Genomic DNA, 24,698 nt, shown 5'->3' with positions numbered 1-24,698 from the left:
TGCATTACTTTAAACTCATGGATACCATATACATATTTGGATCATCTTTCTCCTTTTTACCACTCTTGTTGATCCAAGTAGCTGATTTCCTCATTAAGAATCAGTTTCCCTACCCTTAACCTATCCTTCTTTCAAGCCAAATTTATTCTTGAGTGTGTAAGGCCTATTTTGGGATTGAGCTTGGTAGAATGTGTTAGGTTTGAACTGACAAGAGTAAGACCTTGTGTAGTTCTAGTTTGCATTTTCCAAACTAGATAGGACTAGGTGGTTTGACTGTTGGGTTTGGAACTTGGTTGATTTGAAAAAGAAAAGAAAAGAGGAAAAAGAGAGAAAAGGTTAGAGTCTTTAGGAGGGTAATGTGTTTAAGCAAAGTCTAGTGAAAAAATGGGAAGTATAAGGTTGATAAAGTTGGTTCTAGTTAAAGATAAGAAAGAAAGAAAAGAAGAGTTTAGCAAAATGCTTGTATGTCTTAAGAATAAGAAAAAAAAAGAGAACATAGCAATAAGAAAGAATCCCCCATCCCACTAGAAAGATCAAATAAGAAGCATCTCCTAAGACTTGAAAACCAAAAGAGAAAAGGGTGAAAGAGAAAAGAAGAAGTTAAAGGGTAGCACTAGGATCATTTGGGTTTAGATTGCTAGGATGAATTCTTTGGGTGCCTTTGGGTAGACAAGGTTTTGTTCTTGTATGTGTCTAAGTGATCTTACCTTTAGCATTCTTCTAAAGCTCAATCCATTTTTCATGAGAGAACCTTGATATTGACAAGCCCCACTCTAAAAAGAGACCATCATTGTCTCAAAAGCCTTTACCTCCAAGCCAAATGAGTTTAAGCATTGCATAGAATTGATTCATGTTCTTGATTAATGAATGTTAAAGGAAATGGTTGATTTGAATGCATGTGGATGTCTAAGGCTCAAATCAGTGAAGGTTGTGATATGCTTGTCTAAAGTCTTTAAGTATAGCTCATTCAACTTGCATCATAGTACTAGTAACTTGGACATTGATTCTAGATAGTCTATTTGCAAGCTTTAGGAGCTGAGATCCCACTTTCAAACCTCACCTACCTTCTTTTGTCTTGATTATTTGCTTGAGGGCAAGCAAAGACTAAGTTTGGGGGTGTTGATGTTCATATATTTTACCTTGTTTTCCCTTAGTTTATTCACAACTTTTGCATCTTTTGCTATCCATTTAGGCCATTATTGTGTAGCTTTAGGACTAATCATGCATTAGAGTTTAGTTGCATTGCATTTGCATCTTTTCATGCATAAACAGGTGATTTTGGAGCTCAAGGAGCATGGAAGCAATGCTGAGGAGAAGTGAAGCAATCATGAAGGAAAAGCAAGAGAGTTAAGGCTGAAGCAACAAGGTCCGGAGTCCCACTCGACCGCCCACTCGACCAGACACTCGACCGTGTGCAGAGAGGGACTCGACCGAGTGGAGGATGCACGAGAGAAGCTAACTCGACCTGTCACTCGACCGAGCACAGGGTCGAGTTGACCGAGCCGTTGACTATTTTGTCTTTTAGTATTTTTAGGGCTTCCACCTCCTTTCCTATATAAAGCCTTGTACCTGCAGCCACCAAAAGAGTCCAGCTTTTTAGAATAGTCAGAAACCTAGTTTTACCCTTTTGGGAATTATTCCTTTTGCACTTTTATTTTTCTTAGATCTTGTACTCTTTTAAGAGAGAAAACATAAGATTCTTGGATTTTGTTGGTTACATAACTTTCAAGATATTAAGAATTCGTGTTTGATTCCTTCTTGAGTATTGTAGATCTCTGTTTTATCTTTCTAGTGATGCAAGTTTCAGTATTTTCTGGGTTTATCACTTTGATGTTCATCATGTGTTCTTGTGAGTAGTGTTTAGGATCTTGAGAATGGGTTAGGCTGGGCTGTGTTTGAGGTTTGTTTGCTTTGGTCAAGCTTGATTGTGGTAGAATCTCTTCTAGGCTAGATGTTCTTAATGCTGATCCTATATCTGAGAAGGTAGGGTTTGATTTCAAGCATCTTAGCATCACACCAATGTTTAAGGAGCATAGATAAGGCTAGATTTAGAGCTTACCATTAGGCTTGCTAAGAGATTAGAGGTCTTGTTTGGTATGAGATATATTTCTTAATGCTTGCTTGTGTAGATTCTTTTCTTTGTGAGAACAAGTCTAGAGATTCATAGGTTTGATTGTTTCTTGCCATGAGAGTGGATTAAACTTGTCTTAGATTTATATGTCTAGAGATTAGCTCAAAGTTTGCTTGAGATTTGTTGACCAAGTTAGATAACCTCAATCATTAGTCCATCCCATGAATCCCTCCTCAAGGCCTTCCTTTTTTATTGATTTCTTAGCTTAAATCCTGTTGTTTGATCGTTGTTTGATTCGTTTTTGTATTGCTCTGTTTTTCTTGTGTTGCTCTGTTTTTGCGTATTTGTCCAGCTCGACCCTGCACTCGATCGAGTGCTTGCTCGAGTTCATCCGCAGAACTTTGGTTTATGATTTGTGTTTGTCGTATTTCATTTGAGCTGCATTTCTATTGCATTCACTTAGCTTTCTGTTCATTATTTGCCTTGCATTAGTTCAATACTTGCATTACCATAGTTTCTATTTCTATTCTAGCTTCATAACTGCTATAATCATTCTGTTCCATTTACATTTAGCATCTAGTTCTTGTAGTATCACTTTCTGCATTTTGCATTTTCATCATAGGATTGTTAGTGACAAACATCCTTTACATTTGGCTTGACTTAGTCTCATATGCACATCTTGATTGTTCACAAACACTCAGATAGGATTGACACCTCTTATACTGCAACTGCATAAGGGGAATTGAAACACCTAACCATCCATTCATTCATATCTCACCATTGCATACATTCATCATCCACACCCACAAATAAAGCTAGTTTCATCGACATACCACGTGAAGGTGGATATGTTTTCCTTTAGGAAGGAGATCAACTTGGTTCAGAGCTCGCTTCCTAATCCAGCTCCGATCTTGATTTCCTGGTCTGAAAACTTCTCATTAATAAAAATAGACTCAGTGAGGTCACCTTTGAGCTGCTTCCGAACTGGATTCTTCGTGACCTCGAGTTGTGGTTGCCATTGGACCAAAACCTTGTAACTCGCGAGATAGCAACTTCTCGCTGTCCTTTGGCTTCCTAAAATTTCTGGAATATCTTGCGGGGTTGGGAACTTGACGCACTGATGGTACGTTGAAGCTATGGCCTGCATCTGGAAGAGCCAAGGTGTTCCCATTATCGCATTGTAGGCCGTAGGTCAATCAAAGACCGTGAACTCCACCATTTTGACTACTCCTTGAGTGGAGACTGGCAGTGTTATTGTCCCTAATGACATCGATGTCTCACTCGTAAACGAGACCAAGGGAGAAGGTGGTCCCACAATGTGCTCTCTTCCGATGCCCATTCTAGTAAGCGTTTCTACGAATATTAAATCCACCAAACTCCCAGTATCTATTAGGATCTGACACACTTCGTTATTTGCAACATCCAGCGATATGACAAGTGCGTCATCATGCAGAATATTCAGTTCTTCGGTTTCTTTCTCCAAGAAGGTGACTTCGAGCAAATCACTCGTAGTGACTTTGAATCGCTTAGGCTGCGGGCTCGTGAGCTTCCGCTGATGGTCTTTTATCGCCGTGATGAAGTTTTGGAAGAGGCGTGAACCTCCCATTATGACATCTATTCTTTTCTTGGGAGCTGTGTCACCGTCGGTTTGCTTTGGTTTCTTCAGCGGTGGAGCATCCTCATCAGCTTCGGAGATTGTTTTCTGATCGAGCTCATCGATAGTCACGTTTGACATTTCACTAGACACAAACTTTTCTGCGAGAAGATGCATCAGTTTTTTGCAATCTCGAGTCGAATGCCCATTTGCTTTGTGAAGCTTGCAGTACGCGTTCTCGTCCCGAACCCATTTGTTACTTGCGAGCACTCCGCTCTTGGAGCGTGGTGAAAACGGTGGTTTGGACGGTGAACTCTTTGGGTAACCTTTCTATGGAGATTGGTTCACAGCAAACATGCCAGCTCCGGGCTTCGGGGTTGAAGGCGGGGTCTTTTTAGCAGGAGCTTCGAATCTGGGTTTGGTAATGACTTTATGTTTTTGAATTGCGGCTGCCTTTTCTTCTTCGGCAACTATCCAGTTGGTGGCTCGATGGAGTGCGTCCTGGACGGTGGCAAACTGGTTCACAGTTAGCTCTTCGCGAAAACGGGACTCGTGCCAGAGACCATTTTTCAGTGCAGCCAAGGCAGTTGAATCCAAAAGCCCGGAATATGGACTTGAATTTCCTTGAACTTAGTGATGTATGACCGGAGTGACTCCCCAGCAACTTGGTTTAGATTCCAAAGTTGAGCGTCAGTTACTGCCGTTTCGATCAAACTAGAATATTGCTTGATGAAAGAAGTCGACCCGATCGGCATACGCACGGTGAGAGGCTGAAAAATTGGCTACCGAGCTAGTGACTGTCTCCAAGCGGGTAGAGACCTGCCCTTCCAGATTATCGAAACGCTCGGACAGAGCAGCGGAGGCTGCTTGCTGACGGTCGGATTTCTCTGACAAATCCTGCAAAAGTTTTTGGATTGTTTCTAGAGTTACCTAGTTGGAAGAATCAGTAGCCATATCGACGTTTGTAAGGCGTGGACACGGAGGTGGAGTCGGAACTAGCAAGAGCACAGGTGATAATTCCCCTTCCTTCTAGCGCCAAATGTGAGAACTGAAGTCTAACCTTAGTTCCGGAGTGAATTGAGAGCGTGGGTGCTTACCACCGTTCTAATTCCGAGCAGAAAATAAAGATTAATAGTAATTTGCGGAGTGATATTCTTATTGCCAAATGAAATTTTTTCGATCCCTTTACACCTTCTCCCCCCCCCTCTCCTATTTATAGTCCTATTACAGTTAATATCGAATCAATCTATCGCGTAAATCTCGCGCTCTCGTTAATACAATTTATGATTTGATTATTTGAATGCCCTCCAAAGTCCGGGATATTTCGCACTGCCGTTACGCTTTTACTTCGATACTTTCCTAGCTGGCTTAGTGGGCCAGCTCTACTGCACTTCAGCCCGTCTTGTCCGTCCGTCTTGGGCCAAGGCCCATTATCCGAAGTGAGGGATCACGGTACCAACATAGCGCCTAGACGGCGCCTAGGCGGCCGCCTAGACCACTTTCTTGAACACTGGATAAAAGTATACTCTTAGACCAAATATTTTATTAAAAATTTAAGATAAAATCATAAAAGTTACATATATTTGGCAATATATCCTTTGTAATACATTGTATATTTAACCAGTCAACATATATGATTTATTTCCACGTACAGAGTTTTAAATACTTTCTTGAAGTTGAAGTAGCATATATGGAAATAAATATCATTGTTGAACAAATATGTAAAACAATATTCTATACATTGCCTAGTCTACTAATTTTTTGAATATTATTTGACTAAATAGAGATTTCTCACAAGAAACAAAATTTGTTTTACCCATTGACAAAAAAATAATTACTAAGCTTTTCATAGCTTTAGTTTAAACTAGTAAAAATAATACAGACGTATATTATTGGGTCTGTTACTTTAAATGGTTGGTTAATATTTATACTATCATTTATCTGTGTAAATTTAAATAAGTGTATAAATAAATAAAAAGAGCAAAAAATGGAATAAAAAAACAATTGGTTGGTTAAGCATAATTAGTTTTGGACCATCTTAAATAAATATATTTAATATAAATTTTAGAAGTTGAAATTTTTTGTTCAAACAAATTATTTTCTAATTATAAATATATAAAATTGAAAATACCAAACCGCATTATGTCACCTATGTAGGGCCTGTACTTTTACTAATCACTGGAGTAGCAACGGCGACAGAGAAGAACGACGATAAAAACGATAATCAGCAAAGCAAAACGACAACAGCAAAAGCAAAATGACGATGACGGACCAGTTGCTAGAGTGAGAGAAAAGTGTTACGGGTGGAAGCAGAGTTGCTGGAATTTCAAGCGACAGTTGCCGTCGTTCAATTTTCAGAGACTTGCGGAGAGATTTAAAAGAATGAATTTGGCCACCTATGTCACCAAAGTGCACTTATCTTTTTGGTCCAGGGAACTGAGAGAACTCCAGAGTTAAGCGTACTTGAGCTGGAGTAGTCTCAGGATGGATGACCTTTCGGGAAGTGATTGTCGGAATTGTGCGAGTGAGACAAAACACAGGAAAAGATCATGTGGTGATTTGTAGGGATGGTAACAAGTCTTTAAAACTTCCCGGACGTAGCAAACCGACTGTCGGATAGAGATGGGCTCACGGGCATAGTGAGAGGACGTGAGGCCTATTAAGAAAGGTGGGTCCATAGACTGGGATTGGACATGGGACCCACTAAAAGGTGCCGGTTGGGGCGTTACAAGTGGTATCAAAGGCGAACCCAGACGAGTGTGGAGTCGAGTGGACTCACACCGTCGGGGGTGACGGTCTTGGTGCGCAACGAGGACGTTGCGATCTATTATTGGGGGTGAATTGTGAAATCTCATTTACAGAGACTTTCGCAGAGGTTTAAAAGAATTGATTTGGCCACCTATTTCACTAAAGTGCATTTATCTTTTCGGTCAAGGTTCCTGAGAGAACTCCACAGTTAAGCTTGGTTATGCTGGAGTAATCTTAGGATAGGTGACTTTCTGGGAAGTGATTGTCGAAACTGTGCGAGTGAGAACAAACATAGGAAAAAGAGAGCCTTAGGACATCTCTAACCCCACTCTATTTTAGTGTCGAAACCAGTGGCGCGGACCTATGTAGAAGGAAGGGGGGTCAACTGACCTGCCTAAAATAGATAAATAGTTGTTTTTGCATTTAAATCATTGAAGTCTCAGTAGCTAAGTTGGTTTGTTCCCTCCTAAGTTGACCTCCCTAATCCGTGTTCGATTCTCCCCTAAAACACATTGACCCCCTTATTTTTAATTTTGGGTAGTAATACATTGAAGAAAAACGATGCTCTATATTAGAGTTAATCTATTTTAAAGAATATACATTGGAGATGGTTTGCGGTTGAACATGTTAATCCAGTTTAGATACATTTGCATATTTGCTCTCTCTTTGTAAACTTAAAATCTTTGGTAATCTTCTTCTTAACGCATTTGTCTGAATCTCGAGACTCGAGCCATCAAAGATTCTCTGATTTTGGTGTTTCCTTTTCTGAAAAACCAAAACTTCTGAGCAAATTGGATTTGTTATCTCAACGGTTTGGTGGAAAAAGTCGATACCTTTAGGGTAAAGATGATAGTGAATAGATTCAAGGATTTAGGACTTCCATTAATGAATCTCGTCAAGCTTAGAGGAACACCGAGTCTATTGAGAATTGGTTTTAGAAGAAAGGCTACTTAGATCTTCTTCTGAGAATTGGTGTATATTAACGATGGAACCAATGTTCCTACCATTGTCATGGAACTGTCAGGGTAAAATAAGCTCTTTTTCTTTTAGGGGTTCAAATATCTTTCATTTTTGGTTATAAAAATCTGATCTTTATTGATAATGTGAAGTTTTGTTTTTTTTTTCTTGGTTTACATAAGGAAGCCTTGTGAACTTCTTGAGCTTGGATCTGTTGTTAAAGATGGGATTCCGGTTATCAAGAGATTTACTGGTGGAGGAACTGTGGTTGTTGATGAAAGTACTGTTTTTGTGAGTTTGATTTGCAATAGAGATAAATGTTCCAAATGTTCAGCCTTATCCACGCTCTGTTATGGAGTGGTTCTTTGTATAGCGATGTGTTGGGAAAAGGGCCATTTCATACCCGTACACATTCCGAAAGTGCGAATTGCTACCTGTACAAATAAGGAGTGCCAATTTATACATGTACCCTAAGCCATTTCAAATTTCATACCTATACTCACAAAATTGAGCCAATTTCACAGTCCACGTTAACGGAATTAAGTCAACCGTTAGAGATGCTGACTCAGAGTCCACGTGTGTATTGACTGCCATCGAAAATGCAAAAACGACGTCGTTTTGTTTTCTTTGAAAAAAAATATTGTGGAATAACCACACACTAGAGGTTTGAACCCACGACCTCTTCCCTATTTAGCATAGGACTTAACCAGTTTATCCCACAACAATTCTGGAAAGAAACCAACAAACTTATTAATATAAACCTAAGGTAGCATCCATTGAAATCGAAAAAAATTATGGAAATCCTCACTGCCGCGGGTCGAATCCAGGTACTCAGATACAGACAGCATAAGACTTAACCAACTGATCCCACAACAATCCTCGGTAATAACACACAACTTTATCTTTATAAACCTATAAGGTATCTAAGTCCCAATTAAATGAATTTGAATTGGGGGAAAAATAAAAATCCTAGGATTCTTCTTCTTCTCTCAAATACAACTGATAAATTTATAAATTTATATTTAAATTATAAATTATAATTTATAAATGAGAATTAAATATAAATTTATAAATTAAATATAACTGAGAATATATTTATAATATTAAATTTATAAATTAGATTAAATTAAATTATAAATTATAAATTTACATTTAATTCTCAGTTATAAATTATAAATTTAATATAAATTAAATATAACTGAGAATATAAAGATAAATTTGTATAACTGTTAAATTTATAAATTTATAATTTATAACTGAGAATTAAATAAAAATTTATAAATTAGATATAACTGAGAATATATTTATATTTAAATTAATTTAATTTATATTTAAAAATTAAATGAAATATTTATAAACCTTAAACCTAAACCTTAAACTTCAAACATTTCATTTAGCTGATAATTTATAAATTTGTAAATATATTCTCAGTTATACTTAATTTATAAATTTCTATTTAATTCTCAGTTATAAATTATTAATTTATAAATTTATCAGTTATATTTGATAGAAGAAGAAGTACCCTAGGATTTTTATTTTTTCCCCAATTCAAATTCATTTAATTGGGACTTAGATACCTTATAGGTTTATAAAGTTAAAGTTGTGTGTTATTACCGAGGATTGTTGTGGGATCAGTTGGTTAAATGCTATGCTGTCTGTATCTGAGTACCTGGGTTTGACCCGCCCCAGTGGGGATTTCCACAATTTTTTTCGATTTCGATTGTTGTTACCTTAGGTTTATATTAATAAGTTTGTATGTTTCTTTCGAGAATTGTTGTGGGATAAACTGGTTAAGTCCTATGCTAAATACAGAAGAGGTCGTGGGTTCGAACCTCTAGTGTGTGGTTATTCCACAATTTTGTTTCGAAGAAAACAAAACGACGTCGTTTTTGCATTTTACGTGGACTCTGAGTCAGCATCTCTAACGGTTGACTTAATTCCGTTAATGTGAACTGTGAAATTGGCTCAATTTTATGAGTATAGGTATGAAATTTGAAATGTTTTAGGGTACATGTATAAATTGGCACTCCTTATTTGTACAGGTAACAATTCGCACTTTCGGAGTGTGTACGGGTATGAAATGGCCCTTTTCCCGCGATGTGTTTAATGGGATCAACGGGTTTCAGCTACGTGAGAATGGTTTCTTTTGTTTGAAAACTGATATGATGTTCTTTGGGGTTGTTGTTGTTAGTTTACATTTTTTTTGAGTTCAGATTATGTTTTTGGTGATCGTAAATTTGGTGGGAATGCTCAGTCGATAACGAGGAATAGATGGATTCACCATACATCGTTTCTATGGGACTATAATGAGAATAACATGGCTTACAAGAGTGCCTCAGTACCGGTTGGTATGTGCTCTTTGATTTGGTACAGTTTAGTTATCCATTTGGCAGGTTTTTTGATATACAGCTGCATTTGAGTATTGCAGGAAAGAGATCACAGAGATTTCGTTTTTTAGAATGAAGGATTATATTGAAAGATTGGTATTTATAGAGAAAACTATAAATGCAGTGGGAAAACAGTTTATAATAAAGGAACTGAGGTTGGATGAGATCGATGATTCCCCTGGAGAGCATTTAGAAAGTACTAGACTTCTCACAATGGATGATGACCTTGAAGAATCATTGGCAAACACTAGTCAGATTAACAGAATTGCTCAAGCTGTTTAAGATTGTTTCCTATTGTGGAATATGTTAGATTGCCAGAATTTTAGAGCCTTAGATTCATTATGTGCTGTTTGTGCAGTTTTGCTCCCCTTTGGTCTATTGCCCTGGACTCCAATGTGTTCATCCAACGTTCACCACCATCCGGGCTGCAGCCCACCGAATCCCTGCCAAGGCAGTGCTTCTGCTTCTGTTCCTTGCCTCGGCGAGTTATTTGGCCCTGATTCACCTATCAACGTCACAAAGTCGTATGACATTGACTACTTTGTCAGCTATCGGATTCTTCGATATTGATCAGTCTTACCAATGATCTCACATGTCTCAATTTGCTCACAGCTCTCTTGGAATATTGCTTGAGGTTTTTTTATCTCTTGTTTATGACTTTGGGGAAAGTCTACCTATGTAACCTTTATGTTTGTCCAGCTTTGTATTTAGGAGCTCAGAAAATAGCAAAACAAACACTTTATTTAGTCACTCTCAGACTTTATTTTAGACTGTTTGATGTTTCACAGAGTCCTCATCATAGGGATTATAGGTTACAGTTGCAAAGTTGTTTATTCAAGAATGTCCTACCCCGAGAAAATCAATAAATTTCGGGGTTTCTCTGATCATTGTATCTGCTGCTTCTGGTTGGGAGATGGAGACATGCGGTGTGAATACTGCCGAGGAGGAACCTGCAGGGAAGGTAGGGAAGTGATGGTGATGACCTGAGAGTTGCACTGGCATGCGAGCATAGAGGTTAGTAGCTTCCTCGTTTGGCGTATTACAGCTGTAGCTCTTGATCCCGATACCTTCATAACTTCCGTTACCTGTAAACCACACAATAACAATAATGAAGAAAAACTCTATTGGAGATTTGAAACGGAATCTATGAGATTGTTTAGTTTTAACAAGACACAAACCAGGAACAATGTAGGCATATGGATTCAGGGGGGCAGTGGAATATCTTATGTTAGGTTCTGTTTGCCTCCATACGTTTCTGTTGAAATACATCCTCACAGCATAGTCTGTTCTTCTATTTAGGAGCTTAGCAATCATCGACCATTTGTTGCCATATAATTTCTGAGTTGTTATCATTAATTCTTCTTCCGCCTTGGTGAATTCTGTCTTGTTAATCTTTGGATCGAGCTTGTGCACCCACCTCATTCTGCAACCCTGAGCTTCAAAACACACAACAACAAGAAAAACAAGATTCAACTTTCATGGCGAGTACCGGAAAAATAAAAATAAACCACTTGTTTTTTTTACCTGATCTTGTTTGCATCTTCTCTGCAATGAGATCCCAACTCTCTAGACCGTAAGCTTCCACGAGCTCTGTGAGTTTGAGATCTTGTGACTCTGTCCATCCTCTTTTACCACGAGATGGCCTTTTTGTCTTCTCCTTCCTCTCTTGATGCATCTCTCTCAACGGTAATGCATTGTTTGCTGCTCCAACCTCATTAGCTGGTCTCTGCAATAAACGTCACAAGGATATCTTATTAAAACGAGTCTCCTCCAAAACTATGTTACATATATACAGAAACAGACACATAATGTTGTTGTTGCTTTGTTTACCGTATAAATATGCAAACCTAAGGAGAGAGAATTAAAAAACACACACATGTTGACTTGTTTATAAAGTCAATTTAGGATTGATGATTAATGGTGAAGACAAAGATTGATGATGAAGTATTGAACTACATATTTAGTTATTAGATTAAGAAAAAATATATGATTTGTTTGTACCTTGAAAGCTGACAAAGCAGACTCCATTGAAATGACACTGTTTGATTCAGTTAATTAGAAAACTGCGGCACAGCCAGTACCGTGAATTTATAGATGAAGAAGAACTACTACTATGTATAGTACTTTGTTTTCACTTTTAGGAAAGATATAAGTTTTAATACCTTTGACTACAATTTTGGTTCTTATTTAAATTTTTGGGTGATTATAAATTTGACAAGTTTTGACTAATTCCTTAATTGGTAGATTTACCAAGGAAAATTTGTTGAATAAGATTATCTTCTAAACATGGTTTCAATTTCAAATTCAGTCATCTCACTTTATTATAAAATTTTGTCATGTTTTAAAGATAGTTAAAAAATTTATTAGCTCATGACAGTGTTTTATTTGTAATTGGATTTTTTATCTATTTATAGTCTATTTGTATATATGTAAAACAAAGAACTTCCCATCTAAAGTATAATTTTACTTTTCATACTTTCGAAATTTATTTTAGATTTAGTATTTTTATTGTAAAATTTCATTCCTCATATGTATTAACCAAATGTAATAAACTAAAATGGTTAAAAGATTTTAAAACTTAATGGATGGCGGAGATGACATCTTGATAAGAACTCAATGGATGGCTGAGATCAATTCTGCATCGTCTTCATCATCTTCTTCGACCCTTTTCTCGTCCTAAATGGCTAAAACCCTAGACGACAAAAAAAAAAAAAGGCTAAAACCCTAAATTAAACTTGTTAAATGTTTATCTCTAAAACCTAATTCGACGATCCCTATCTAGCTTGGCTTCTTCTTCAGTTTCACTTCTTGTCGATAAAGCTTTAACCTTTCTCAGACGTCATCCTTACCAACTTCATTACATCTCTGCAAATTTCACTCCGGAAGCAGCTTCAAATCTTCTCCTCAAATCTCAGAACGATTAAGAACTGGTCCTCAAATTCCTAAATTGGGCGAACCCACATTAGTTCTTCACTCTCCGTTGCAAATGCATCACTCTTAAACTAAATCTTTTCATAGCTTTAGGTTGAACTAGTAAAAATAATACATAGGTATATGATTAGGTCTGTGACTTTAATAAAACATACAAAACCCCAGCCCGGCTTTAGAGTTGTAATTATAGGCTTTATCCCAAGTAATAATGGGTACAACACATTAACGACATATCAAATTCTAAAATTTGAACCATAGGAGAAAGCCTAGATAGGCGATGGAACAGTGAAACATCACCTTGGATCTTAGTAGATGGAGGAGAACCGTTGTTGGAACATCGCAGAGGCGATTGCAGGATTTGAAGCATTATAGGATGTGATCCTATTCCGGATGGTAGAGTCGATGAGCCACAGTAGAGCATCCGTCATACTATACTTCTGCCGGTGGAATCTATTATTCCGTTAAGTCCATATCAAGTAGAGGGAGCACATACTGCCAAGCCAGCAGTGAGAGTCTTTTTGTGCCTTTGGCCGGTGGAGCGATTCCATGTAGTCGATAATGGCATCCCAAGAAGTAAGGGCCTGGATTCCACATCTCTGAGCAGTTGAGGACCAGATAGACCAAGCGAAGCTGCAATTAAAGAAGAGATGATCTCGACTCTTCGGGTAAGAGTTGCAGAGGAGGTACATCGGGCTTGTTTAGAGACCCCAACTGAGAAGACGATCTCGAGTCGGGCATCGATTGAGGATTAAAAGCCAGGTAAGGAAGTTGTGTTTTGGTATACCACATGAGATCCACATAGCTTTCCACCATGGGACTTGAGGGGACTCTTCCCTTAGTAGTCGATATATCATACCGGTAGAGTGTCGGTGGTGTATCTTTCCCTCTAGTTCCTATTCATAGTAATCATCATGATCCCTGAGAGTCAACGTGGTAAGGAAAATAGAAAGAGATACCTGGTTCTCTTTTCGAGCGTGAGGAATTTGCCATTGCCATTGGTGACAAAGTTGATTGAGAGTGGCAGTCAGAGGGATCCCCAACCTTGAATTCCCGAGAGAAGATAAGAAATCCAAGATTTTACCCAAGGGAGACCAGTTATCATGCAAAACTCTACATGTAAGTCCATTCCCGACTCTTAATTTTACCAACTTAAATGCAACATCTCTGATCTTCAGCAACTTATTTGCAAGCGAAGAGTAATTCTGTCTTTGTTTCATTGTCCAAAAGTTATTTAAAGACCCTCGCAGGAAGTGGAGCTTAAACCATGCCACCCACACAGATCCAGTTCTGAAGAATAAGAGCCATATGAGCCTTATAGTGCCAGATCTATTCCAATAGGTAATGTCTTTTAGTCCCAATCCCCCTTGATCCTTTGGTTCCGTTTCTATCTCCCATGAAACCCTAGCAGTGTGATGACCTTTCGTGCTTCATTTCCAGAGATAAGCACTGCAGAGGGAGTGGATCTTTGAAATACACTGTTTGGGTAGGACAAATGTAGAGGACCAGAAATTTGAGATCCCTACAATGACATTGTTTATAAGCAAAAGACGTCCCACGAAAGATAAGAATTTTGCACATCAGTTGTTTATTTTCCCCTTTACTTGCTGCATCAGAGGCTCACAGTCTTGCATGGTTAGCTTTTTGGTACAAAGAGGAACACCTAGGTAACAAACTGGGAGGCTCCCATGAGTAAGGCCAGTGGTGACCTTGATCAAGTCAGTTTCAGCATCACTCAGCCCTCCAACAGAGAAACATGACTTCTGGAGGCTAATAGCAAGGCAAGACCTTTGTTCAAACTCATGTAGTACTTGGAGCACATTCTGGACAGAGGAAAGAGAGTCATCCAAGAATATTAGGAGATCATCAGCAAAGCAGAGGTGGGCAAGCTTAGCTTTATCGCAGTTGTGATGATATTTAAATGTACCTTCCTCTGCCGCCTTATTTAGCATTAATAACAAGTTTCCATTGCTATTACAAATAGGTAAGGAGAGAGCGGATAACCTTGTCGGAGCCCTCGCTTACCTTTGAAATAGCCATGAACAAGTCCATTGTAGCCAACAGTGAAATTGGTGGTACACACAAAAGCTTGCAGCCATCTCAAGTACTGATCAGGGATCGCTAACCCTTTCAAGTAGTTAAAGAGAAATTCCCAAGATAAGGTATCAAAAGCCTTAGCAATGTCCACTTTAATAACTATTCTTTTAGGTCCTGTAGATTTGTGATAACCATTGACAATTTCAGCTGCAAGGATAGTGTTTTCTAGAAGCAACCTGTCTTTAACAAATGTTGTTTGATTAGGGAAGATGAACGAGGGCAGTAGAGGCTTGATTCTGGATACTAAAATCTTGGAGACAACTTTGTAGAGGGTGTTCAGACAAGAAATGGGCCGGTAGTCAGCTATTTTTGAAGCCCTAGGTCTCTTTGGTACAAGGGTGAGGATTGAGCATTTTTGGAGGATGGCATGAATGATCAATGACCTCACTTCCCATTGTTCCCCAGGCTACTTTGTAGAACCCCGAGGATAAGTCATCAGGTCCAGGGGCTTTGTTGGGATTCAACTTCATCATCACCTTGGTTATCTCCGATGGTGTTGGAACACTTAGCATAGATTGAGATTGAGTTTGGGAGCATCTGAAAGGGTTCAATGATTATAACCAGGGTTGTGAGGCCCATAGTGTGGGGGATGGTAGATTATCCAGAGCTAACATAAACTTGAAATGAGCAACTACATGGTCACTGATAGCGTCCTGGTGAGTGAGGAGAGCACCCGAGTCGAGGAGGAAAGATATGATGGTATTGAAGCTATCTCTAGATTGACAAATATTGTGGAAGTAGGAGATATTTGAATCACCCTCTTTAAGCCATTTTATTTTAGATTTCTGTTTAAAGTAACTCTCCTCAATATCCCTTAGGAAGCTCCATTTAACATGAAGGTCTCGCTCAAGTTGAAAGGGGACTGGTGATGGGTTTTGAAGAGCTTGAATTTGCACATCCAGTAACAAACAGTTAGTTTCACTCACTCTCTATTGTATTTGTGAATAGTTCTCTCAATTTATATTTCTAAGCTCGCTTTTGATGGTCTTTTGCTTTCAACATAGATCTGTGAGATTGTATGCAATGCTTCCGGTATGAATCCAAGCTTCATCCACCAGCTGATGCAATAAAATATCGAACCGCATTATGTCACCTATATAAACAATATTCCTTTCAATTGGCTCGGTTAAGTATTTTTTTTTTGTTATGTGCAAAGGTCTCACTCATTCATTCAAACTAATAGGAGTTTACAAAGCTTAGAGTTTTAGCTAACCCAAGGCATAATTCAATAAGGTTACAACTATAAGTAGAAAAGTGATATAAAAGATCGAGAGTTCGACAACAGTTCCAAAGGATATCGGAGACGAGGGCGGTGAAGCTTCAAATCAGAAACGATTCCAAAGGAAGCTGATATGTATATATCTTACACACTGTTTCATCATGCATTTGTCATTCATTTTGTTCTCTTAACTCATTGCTTTGCAATGTTTTTAGTCTCTTTTGCATATCTAGGTAGTCCTGCTTTGGTCTAGCATGCATCTTGCATATTGGAGTTGTTTCAGGTGTTTAGGAGATGTCCAAACCATCAAAAAGCAAACAGAAAGCAGGAGAGCAGTTCAGCGACTCGATCTACACCACCCAGCGACCCGCCTATAATGTCCTTCCACCTCTTTGATCGAGTCGAGTGAAGATTTTAATTTGGGATTCAGCTTTCGATGTCTTCATCAAAGTTATAGAGAATTGAGTCATATTTCCAATTCCGTTTATTTTAAGCCAATCGGAGTCGTGGTTCAAGAGTTATCACTATTTTAATGGATGCATGTACGTTCAGAATTCTGACTCGACCGGCGCTCCCGGGAGAGATGACATTCCACTCGACCGGTGCTCCTGGAAGAGACACCATGCGACTCGACCAAGCACGCTTGGAAGAGACGATATTCCACTCGAGAGACCACGCTAGACATGCGACTCGACTACCATGCCCAGAAGAGATGACATTCCGCTCGACCGACCATGCCAGACATGCGACTCCACCACCATGCCTGGAATAGATGCAATGCGACTCAACCGACCACACTGAACATGCGACTCGAACGACCCGTCTCGCACGCTTATGAAGATTCTTGAACCGACTTTCTATCTTGTCGTTATATGTTTTAGGGTTTTCTATGTTTTGCTATAAATACTCCCTTAAGTCTTTACCCAAAGGAGTTCGTTTTTACCCTAAGGTTTATTTGTAACCATCTAAAACGTTTTCTGATTTTGTAATCAAGATATCTCTTAATTTATTTAGTTTTGGCATTTGATTTCTTTCACAAAGTTGTTTATCTAATTTTTCTCTATTTGATTATGCTTGATTTAATTTTTTCTCGGTTTGTTTCCTTGGTGATGATGATTTCTGGATTTGAGTAGTGCTAGTGTTCTTGAAGATGAGATAGATTAGATGGTGAATCTTAGTATATAAGTGTAACTCCCCGACTGCCACCTCTTAGTGGGCCCCATGTCCAATTCCAGTCCATGGGCCCACTTTCCTTCATGGGCCTCACGTCCTCTCACTAGGCCCGTGAGCCCATCCATATCCGACGGTCAGTTTGCTACGTCCGGGAGGTTTTAAAGACTTGTTACCGTTCCTACAAATCACCACATGATCTTTCCCTGTGTTTTATCCTCACTCGCACAGTTCTGACAGTCACTTCCCAGAAGGTCACCCATCCTGAGACTACTCCAGCTCAAGTACACTTAAATCTGGAGTTCTCTCAGGACCCTTGACCAAAAAGATAAGTGCATTTTGGTGACATAGGTGGCCAAATCAATTCTTTTAAACCTCTCCGCAAGTCTCTGAAACCGGGGTGTCACAATTCACCCCCACTAACAGATCGCAACGTCCTCGTTACGTACCAAGACCGTCACCCCCGACGGTGTGAGCCCACTCGACTCCACACTCGTCTGGGTTTGGCTCTGATACCACTTGTAACGCCACAACCACCGCCTCTTAGTGGGCCCCATGTCCAATTCCAGTCCATGGGCCCACTTTTCTTAATGGGCCTCACGTCCTCTCACCAGGCCCGTGAGTCCATCCATATCCGACGGTCGGTTGCTACGTCCGGGAGGTTTTAAAGACTTGTTACCGTCCCTATAAATCACCACATGCTCTTTCCCTGTGTTTTGTCCTCACTCGCACAGTTCCAACAGTCACTTCCCGGAAGGTTACCCATCCTGAGACTACTCCAGCTCAAACACGCTTAAACTCTGGAGTTCTCTAATGACCCTTGACCGAAAAGATAATTGCACTTTGGTGACATAGGTGGTCAAATCAATTCTTTTAAACCTCTCCGCCAGTCTTTAAAACCGGGGTGTCACAATAAGGTTTTTAAGCTTAGATTTGTATGTTTCTCTTCTGGACTAGAGTTAGAAATACTAGTTTCTCTCTAATCAATTGTAAATAGGTCTTAGACATTTCCACACCCAAAAGGTGTTTGATGAAATGTTTGACCAACTAGTGCCAGAGATTTACATTCATAGCCTAAGATATTAATTGTCTAGGGTGTTTGTTGACATGAATGAATTTGTTTGTCATGTCTGCTTGATCATGTTTCTCTAGCGAGAGCTAGGTTTGGAAGTGTTTGAGTCTGACTAGCTTCTATCAAGAGATTGGATTAGCTAAGTTTTGATGTTCATTGTCTAGGGATAGTTTGCCTATGGCATGTTAGACACTTTGTAGACTAGGATTCCGCCTACATCAATTACTCTCATCCTTAGGACCTCTATCTTTCTGATTGTTATTGCATTCCTGAGACTGTTTCTGTTCTTGCTGTTCTGGTTAGACTTATTACTGCTTTTTCATATTCATGTTTACTTCTTGTTATTCATGTTCGTTTCTAGTTCTCTAATTTATTTTTGTTTTATATTTCGACCATTCTAGGATTGTTAGACATAAACACTCTCTTTGAATTGGCTTGACTTGTGATACCTTGATTGCATCTTGAGTGACTATCATTATCCCATTTGGATTGACACCTTCAGTACTACAACTACATAAAATTAATTGAAGGAGAGAGAGTAAAATCCTGTTATTATCAGAAGCCGAAGCTACACTCACGAACAAAGTTGAAACACGGTGAAGTGTCCTTATTAATACATTAGGACATTGAAATGCTTGTTTGAGTTAATCTATATATTATGTTGACAACAAAAATATTAAAGATACATTGATTTTTTCAATATATTTGAGATAAAAGATATCAAAGAATTTACCAAGCAAACGGATCAACTCCGACTTCCGTTTGGTGAGAGGTCAGCGGCGTTGGATTCTTATGAACAATAGATTTCTATCAAGCTATAAATTAAGGTCTTAATTGTTAATTCTCCACCAAACACTCGGAAGAAACTTCATCTTTTCATACTAAATATTGGAGACCCTAAAAGGAATTGGTATGGTTTCGGTGAACATCCTATTCCGGTTTAGTTACATTTCCGGATTTGCTCTCTCTATTTTTTTTTTTGCAACTCTTTGGTTATTTCAAAATTTTGTTTACCTTTTCGATCTTTCCATAAGATCTTCTTAACTAACGCATTTGTCTGAATTGAGTCATCAAAGATTCTATGATTTTGGTGTTTCCTTTTCCAAAACTTTCTAAGCAAATTGGATTTGTTTTCTCAACGGTTTGATGGATACAGTCGATATCATTAGGGTGAAGATGATAGTGAATAGATTCAAGGATGTAAGGCTTGGACCAAGACAAAAAAGCTGACGTGGACGGCGATTATTTTGGTGACTAGGGTTTTCAACTTCTTCCGCATGCATGGAGCCGCTGGGGGCTTCTCCACCACGGGGGATTTACCATGATCGGAAAACGGGTCACAAGTTTCTACGCAAGTGATTCTTGTTCTTTCAAATCAGGAGGCGCCTTTTAAGGGTATCAGTGATGGTAAACAGAGAGAGCACCGTAATTTTCTTTCGGTGGCAAGGAAGCACGTTTTCACTCAACAAAAATTTGAGATTGTGGAGGTTGATGGCAAGGATAAGGTGGTTGTGCCGAAGGATGTGTTCGTGGAGGCTAAGCCCTTGTGGGAAGAATTTCTCATTGGTAAATTTTTGAATTTGAAAGCTCAACATGTGGGAAATATCCATATGATTGTGAACAAGATATGGCGTTTGGGTGATAAATCTACGGGGATTGATGTTTTTGCTGTTAATGAGTCCACCGTCAAGTTCAGGATATGCAGTGATAGTATGCGACACAGGGTTTTAAATAGAGGAATGTGGTACATCATAGATATCCCTATGTTAGTTTCTAAGTGGTCGCCATTTGCAGAGGACTCGCAACCCACAATGAAGTCAATCCCTCTGTGGGTTATGACGTTACGGAATGTACCTCCATCTATGTTCACTGATAAGGGATTGGAGAAATTGTTTAGTGCTGTGGGGAAGCCAATTAGGTTTCATCTAAGACTGAGGCTTGTATGAGTTTTGATGAGGCTCAAATGTTAGTTGAAGCCGATTTGACACAAGTTCTGCCAAGGGAGTATGTTTATGGGGGTGAGGAAGAAGGGGAGGTTGAAACTGTTATTCGGTATGTTTATCCATGGTTGCCTCCGCGTTGTAGCTGCTATCAAACATGGGGGCATTCAACTGACCATTGTCTATCCCCTGCAGCTGTTGGGAGTGTGGGGGTCGGGGAAGAGGTTTCTTTACCGTCGGTACCAACAGAACCTGAATTAAAGGAAGGGGATAGTGGACTAGAGCAAAGTACTACGCAGTCAGGCTCTCTGGCTGTACTGGGGGAGACTACAGCTGGTCTCGCGACAGCAGACTCTACTCAAGGTGTGGTGGATCCGGGGACTGAGAATATAGAGCAGGAATGGGTCACTCCTTCAAAACTGGGTTATAGTCTGGGTAAAACACAAGAGGGGATTCCGTCTAAAGCGACTCCCACTCTGTCCAATCCCTACTTTGTTCTTGGGGTGGAAGGAAAAGTGAAGGAGGAGACTGAGGTGGTGGACCATCGTGAGCAGGGCCACGTTCCATGAGAAGGTTGAGTTGAGCAAGTGGCTGAGAATTTACCACCTCATGTTGGGGTGGGGGGTAAGGATATAGGGGGTAAGCCTGTGGTTCCACTGCGACCTTTTTTGCCTCGTGATTCAAAGTCAGCGCATAAAACGGTTTCTACAGTTTCTCTTCAATCTACTAGAGCTAACTCTAGGGATCATAGTCGGAAACCTCCTCACAAACACCATTAAATGTCTCGGTTCTTCTGGAATGTTAGGGGCTTCAATAAAACTTTAAAACATTCTGTGATGCAGAAGTGGCTAAAGGAGAGTGAGTTTCAGTTCGGTTGTTTATTAAAGACACGTGTTCGAGAGGTGAATGTGCATCTAATACGCAGTAAAGTGTTTAAGGATTGGTCTGTATTGATGAATTATGAATTCAACAGTAGGGGTCGTATGTGGATTGTTTGGAGGGATAATGTACGGTTGACTCCTTTTTATAAGAGTGAACAGTTGATCACTTGTTCGGTTAAGCTCGCAGATCAGCAGGATGAGTTTTTTTGCTCTTTCTTGTATGCACTGAATACTGGGAAGCAACGTAGAGTCCTATGGCAGAAGTTAAAGGATCATGCGGACTCGCCAGTTATCAGTAAAAAACCTTGGGTGATCATGGGGGATTTCAATGAAACACTTGACATGTCTGAACATTCAAGGGTGGATGATCATCCCATGGTAACGAGTGGTATGAGCGATTTCCAGGCAGTGGTTACCTATGGTTTACTTATTGATCTCGCGTTTACAGGTCCACTGTTTACTTGGTGGAATAAGCAGGATCATGATCAGATCATGAAGAAATTGGACTGAGTTCTGATCAATGATGTATGGCTCCAGAATTTTCCGCGTGCCTACACTGTCTTTGAGGCCGGGGGTTTCTCCGATCACTTGCGGAGTGTACTACATATGCGGAGTGAAGTTGAAGTCAGCAAACGTAGGCCTTTTAAATTTGTCAATGTTCTTACGGAAATGGAGGAATTTACACCTCTGGTTGATACGTATTGGAAATCTATGGTGCATATGTTCTTATCTACTTCAACTTTATTCCGGTTCAATAAGAAATTAAAAGGTTTAAAGCCTTTGGTTTGGACATTGGCCAAGGATCAACTGAGCAACCTGGAGAAATGTACTCAAACAGATTTTGAGCAACTTTGTCTTAAGCAAACGCAGAACTTGACTACCCCTACCGCACAGTCAATGGAGGAGGAGAACAAAGCTTTTCTTCGTTAGGATCATGTTGCCTCTTTAGAGGAGAAGTTTCTCAAACATAAATCAAAGCTTCACTGGTTGCAGGTCGGAGATCGGAACAACAAAGCTTTCCACAGGGCTGCTGTTACTCGTAAAGCAGTGAATACTATTCAAGAGATCACTTTTCCGGATGGTAATGTAGCTAAGGGTGAGGATATTAAATAGGAAGCTGAGTGCTATTTTAAAGATTTTTTGCAGCTGATCCCACCAGATTTTGAGGGGGTGGAGACTAACAAGCTCCAAAAACTTTTGCCTTTTCGTTGTTCCCCGGCTGATCAAGCGAAACTTACTTCCCCTGTTACTAGTGATGAAATCAAGAACGTCTTATTCTCTATGCCAAATGATAAGTCAACAGGTCCGGATGGCTTCACATCTGAGTTCTATAAGGCGACATGGAATATTATTGGTCATGAGTTCATCCTAGCGATTAAATCTTTTTTGTGAAAGGTTTCCTACCGAAAGGGATAAATTCAACGATCTTAGCTCTGATTCCAAAGAAGCTCGAGGCTATGGAGATGAAGGATTACAAACCAATCTCCCATTGCAATGTCCTTTATAAAGTTATATCCAAAATCATAGCTAATCGGCTGAAGGTGGTGAGCCATGTTTCATTGTAGGGAATCTATCCGATTTTTTCCAAGATGGGTTGTTGATTGAGAACATTTTGCTTGCAACAGAATTGGTCAAGAACTATCATAGGGAAATCATAACAGAGCGTTGCGCGATCAAGATAGATATTTCGAAATCTTTTGACTCTGTCCAATGTTCATTCCTCCTTAATTTCCTCTCAGCTCTTCAATTTCCACCGGAGTTTATCAACTAGATTAAATTGTGTATTACAACTACTTATTTCTCGTTTCAAGTCAATGGAGAGTTAGCAGGGTATTTTCAGAGTTCCTGGGGGTTAAGGCAAGGTTGCTCCTTATCTCCCTATTTGTTTGTCATTTGTATGGATGTATTGTCCAAGTTACTGGACTCCACTGCAGGGGCAGGCCGGTTTGGTTACCATACGAGGTGTAAAGAGCTGAATCTGACTCATTTAAGTTTTTTTGATGACCTCATGGTTCTCTCTGATGGTAAACCACACTCTCTTGAGGGTATTGTCTCGGTTTTCGACACTTTTGCTAAGTTCTCAGGTCTTAAGATTAGTATGGAGAAGTCGACAGTATATCTTGCTGGAGTTGCAGATGAAGAACGTCAGCAGATCACAAACCAGTTCAAGTTTGCGGTGGGAGAATTGCCTGTTCGACACTTGGGTCTGCCGTTGGTGACCAAATGTCTTACAGTTGCAGATTACTCCCCTAATCGAACAGATCAGGAAGCGCATTGGTTCTTGGACATCATGCTATCTCTCGTTTGCAGACCGGTATAACTTGGTTAGTTCTGTTTTGTGGAGTATATGTAACTTCTGGCTAGGTGCCTTTCGCCATCCTCGAGCTTGCATTCGTGAAGTCGATAAATTATGCTCTGCTTTTCTATGGTCTGGGGCAGAGTTAAATCCGAAAAAAGCAAAATTGCAGTGGGAACGTGTGTGTAAGCCACGCAAGGAGGGTGGGCTTGGTCTCCGTAGTTTGAAAGAGGCAAATGACGTGTGTTGTCTCAAACTGGTTTGGAGGATACTCTCTCACGGTCGTTCCTTATGGGACGGTGGGTTGAACATTACTTGTTGTGGGGGAAGTCGCTATGGGTAGCAAAGGAGACTCCAGGAGTGAGCTCTTGGATTCGGAGAAAAATCTTGAAATATAGAGAATTCGCCAAACCATTTTGTAAAGTTGAGGTGGAGAATTGTATGCAAACCTCTTTTTGGTTTGATGATTGGTCGCCTCTAGGCCGCATAGTGGACTTGGTAGGGCCTCGGGGTATTATATACTTGGGAATAAGTCGGACTATGTCTGTTGCAGAGGCCTGGTCTACTAGGCGTAGGAGACGCCCTCGTCTACCGCTTCTCTATTCGATTGAGCACTCGTTAAGCTTGCAATACCAGCGTCGAACAGAGCAAGAGGATCGGGTTCTGTGGAAGGGGAAAAATGATTGCTTTAGGGATGCGTTTTCAATGGCGGATACTTGGTCTCATATATTTTCCACTTCAGCTGAGGTAGCTTGGTACCTAGCCATTTGGTTTACTCATGCTACTCCAAAATATACTTTTAGTACTTGGTTGGAGGCTCACGACAAGCTGGCCACGGGAGATCGAATGCTACGATGGAATATTGGAGCTACAGGAACTTTTGTCCTCTGCCAGCAATATACTGAAACCAGGTATCACCTTTTCTTTGCTTGTAGTTTTGTGTCGGCAGTGTGGAGAGCTACGGCCAGGGGAGTTTTCAAGACTCGGTATACCACCGACTGGAACCAGCTCCTGGCTTATCTCGCTGACAATCACCTCGCTGACAATCACCTGGACCACATGGGAGGTTTCCTCACTAGATATACCTTTCAACTCACAGTCTATACCATATGGCGGGAATGGAATGGATGGCGACACGATCAACGGCCTAACACGGTGGGGCAATTAATCAAATGGATCGACCGACAGGTTCGTGATATAGCACTGCATTTCCCATTCTCTTTGTAATATTAACCCTTTAAGAGTCTTTTTCAAACACACGACGCACAAGTTGTAACAACCTATTTTTATTTTGAATATACTTTAATATTACATTCAAAAAAAAAAAAAAAAAAAAAA

General features: G+C 39.8%; 1 pseudogene; it reads left to right on the top strand.

Moving 5' to 3' along the window:
* Nucleotides 7,260–9,733, top strand: LOC104733991 (annotated as a pseudogene).

This window comes from Camelina sativa, chromosome 12, assembly GCF_000633955.1.
Source record: "Camelina sativa cultivar DH55 chromosome 12, Cs, whole genome shotgun sequence".
In the NCBI taxonomy this organism is placed as follows: Eukaryota; Viridiplantae; Streptophyta; class Magnoliopsida; order Brassicales; family Brassicaceae; genus Camelina; species Camelina sativa.
The sequence above is the reverse complement of the archived record's forward strand: the minus strand, read 5'-3'. Positions and strand labels throughout refer to the sequence as shown.